The sequence below is a fragment of the Microplitis demolitor genome, chromosome 2 (genome assembly GCF_026212275.2).
Source record: "Microplitis demolitor isolate Queensland-Clemson2020A chromosome 2, iyMicDemo2.1a, whole genome shotgun sequence".
Lineage (NCBI taxonomy): Eukaryota > Metazoa > Arthropoda > Insecta > Hymenoptera > Braconidae > Microplitis > Microplitis demolitor.
Window position 1 is genome coordinate 21,402,733 of NC_068546.1, and position 3,748 is coordinate 21,406,480.

The window sequence follows — 3,748 nt, forward strand, 5'->3', positions numbered from 1 at the left end:
TATGGTAAAATAGTATATTACACACTAAGGGAAAAAAGTAGGCTATTCTAACCCGGGTGTAGAATTGCTTACTGGAGCCAAAGATGAATTCTACTTTTTTCCGTGTGTGTACTTTTCATCAGATGTAGACCTAAAAGTTTGAATTTTTGGCTCTATTTAAGGGAAGAATGGCGCATGCGCTAGTAAATAGTATATTATACACTAAGGAAAGAAAGTAAGATATTCTTATCCACGTGTAAAATTTTCTACCCCAGTCGAAGATAAACACGCTGGTTAGCATGTCCTACTTTTCTCCCTCGGTGTGTAATATACTATTAAAGTATTGAAAAAAGAAGAAATTAGTAATATTAGACATCGTTAAAATTGCGAATTTAGCGGTAACTGAGATAAAGAAAATTTTATTATCTGTGGAATATGAAATATCACATTTATTACCGAGAAAAATTTCAACACTGAAACATTTTCGGAATTAAATTCAACTCCGGAATAGCGTGAACTTACACTGTTTTTTTTTTTTTTTTTTTTTTTTTTTTTTTTTTTTTTTTTTTTTTTACAGTGATATTGATGATGAAATTTTAAAAGTACCATTAAAAATCGAATTGTATATTTATTTTAGAAAAATACATGTTTATATTTGAATTTTTCCCCTTTAAAAACTTTAGAAAAACTACATATGGAATTTTCCTGTATGTCATAAAAGTATGTCACATAACTCGAGATTAGCTTCTCTCTCCTTTATACTATATACTATTGAAAAAAAAAAAAAAAAAAAAAAAAAAAAATTCAATATCACGGTGATATCATCAGCATCGACGTTTCGAAGAAAGCCGTTCTTGAAAAAACATTTTCCTTGAGTTTTCGCCTATTTGAGAAGAACCAAAAATACTCTCTTTAAATCTACTCGAAAGTTTTCATGACTATCATATATTATTATAAGTGTGAACTGAAATTTCCAAACATCTTCGTTTCACGCTTGGTCTAAGTCGTACTGCAGAGCCCCAGCTTAACCCTTCAACCAAATCTAAACGCTGAGGTGGAACGAGTCATGCATGACAAAAATCCTCTTTTTTCATCCCCATCAGCGATCGTTAAATGCGTCCTTAGAGTCTAATCCAAAAATATGTAAAGTCGAAGGCTTAAATGCTATTGAAAAAAAAAAAATAAAAAATAATAATAATAAAACGATAATACGTTTTTTTTTTTACACTAAAGGATTTATTCCGTCGTATTTTTTTTCTTTTCGTACTTTCATGAAAACTCATCTTTAGAAAAACAGAATTTCGCTCTTTCATATTTTATTATTCTTTCCACTTTTTTTTATACTTTTCGTAGCAGAATTATTTTTTTAAAGTGTAAAGTTGATGTTAGATATAAAATACCAAACAAAGAACCCAGACAACGAATAATCCAACCGTAATGTAAGTCTTACATTTGTGGATGTACTTTACAGAACACGGAAAACCAAGACGATGACGATGCCCATAAGAAAGGGAATGTTAACAAAGCGAGAGTTGTTGTCAGGGTATAACTATGAAATTATTATCGTCTCAATTGGACGCGAAAACGCGTAATGGACGCGCCGGTAATGGTATAATGAGGTGTCATTAGTGCTAGGAATACTATTAGCATCGTTTTTTATAATATTGTCATTTATCCTCTTTTACGCAAATGCACCAACATTTAATAAACGTGTCCATCCATCAATTTTAAATGCTACATTTATTATCGTTCTTACGATTCTTCGACTCATTTTCTTCAACGCTTGTTCTCAAACGATAATGGTATATATCTGCGCTCAAAATAATATAACAAAAAGTTATTGAATTTATTGTTCACATATAGTGAATCTTAATATAGAATAATTCAGAATACGATGAATGTGCAAGAAGCGAACCAATGACGACGAAGATACCTTATATATATTATATGATGGAATCATTCAAATAAAAGTCTTTTGATCCAACATTCGTATTATAGAAGCATTGGTATCGATATAGAATGCTATTTGTTGGACGCGATATCGTGCATTACTATCTGCGTAAGATATATTCTTTTTCTTTTCTTCATTTTGTATTCTCAGAGCTTTTCTTCTCACACGATCGCCTTTTATGCGAATACACTTTAACCGTTTCCATTGGCAACACTCATTCCTTTTTAACGTATATCTCACTATTCACGACAAATATCTGTATTTCCCTTGAGTGATTTTTGCGCCCCTACGAATATACCAAATAACATGTCGGATTCTAATGCCGTCTATGCAGAAATTTATTTTCAGCAAATTATTAATAGAAAAATTATCAGGAAAATATTTAGAGATCTTTAAGTCTGCTGAAAAATTTGGGTTAAAATATCTAAATTTATTTTGTGACGTTAAATTTCTTGAAATTTCATAAGTTACTGTCTTAAGGATGAAATTATTTATATTCCGTCATTTTTATTATATGAGAATATAGAAGTATATTGTGTGACATAAGATGAAACAAGACTATTTCAGATCAGGGTGAAGTTGGCTGACATCACGTGCAGTCTGAAATTGTGTGTCATCTTGTATCAGTCAGTCAGGAATAAGTCAATTTAAGAACAATGTCCGGGTCAAAGAATTTGATCTGAGTCTAACTAAATTTTATTTGGACTAATAGGCCTGTTTTTGAATTTTTATAAAGATTTCAAGATGTTTTTGATCTAAAGATCAAAAACAGACTAATAAAAATGGTAGACAGTAAAAGTCTGATTTGGGTCTGGATAAAAACAAAAGAAGACAGATTATAAGAAAAAAATCTGATTTTGATCTACAGGCGACTAAAACCAGACTGATAAAAGGTAAAATTGAATAGAATTGACTCAAAATTAACGTAAGCCTAAGTTGTCACTCATAATTTGATTAAGCAGAAGAAATAATAGCATATTACACACCAAGGGATGAAATATTCCAACCCGTGTGTAATTGCCTACCCGACCTGAAAACGACTATGGTAATTTTTGTTACATGTTTATTTCAATTTCTGTCTAGCATCTTTCACATTTTCGCGTTAATATAACACTATACATTGTAAACAAAAATAATTTCTAAAAGCAGCACTAAGTCCTCAAAAAACGTCTATGTCTAATAAAAAGTATTTGCGAACCAGACCGAAATCAATAGCCTTTCTTTTTTCACGTTAACACTTTTAACAGCAAGCAGTTAGAAGATTTTTCACTTTTTGATCAACAGAATAGTACTATTCTGCTGATAAAAATATAATTGCACAATCATTTTATGTGTTCAAGCAAGTAATAAAGTTTTAAATTAATAAAGCAGACTATTGTAGTAAAAATTTCAATTTAACAGTTTTTTTTTCATCTTCATCATTATTGAAAATTACAATAGATCTTTACTTTCGAACATTTTTTTGCAACAAAAAAAAAAAAAAAAAAAAAAAAGTTTTTTTTTAATTATCGCTCTTCATGAATGCTTACTGTAACTTTGAATAAGGTACTGAAATTTATCAGGTTATAAAATATCGTAAAATAAAATATTTTATTGGATATTAACACAGATATTGATCTAAAAATGTGATTTTAATGATTTTTTAAATTTTAAGCTATGAATATTTTATAAAACTCATAAATGTTGCATTTTTAACAAAAATAATGAAAAATAAAATGTTAGCATGCTCTTGTTTTTCTAATATTTAGTTTCCGAGTATATTTAAATCATTGAAGAAAAAAAAGTTTTACAACCTCTTCTGCATAAGTACAAAAATTT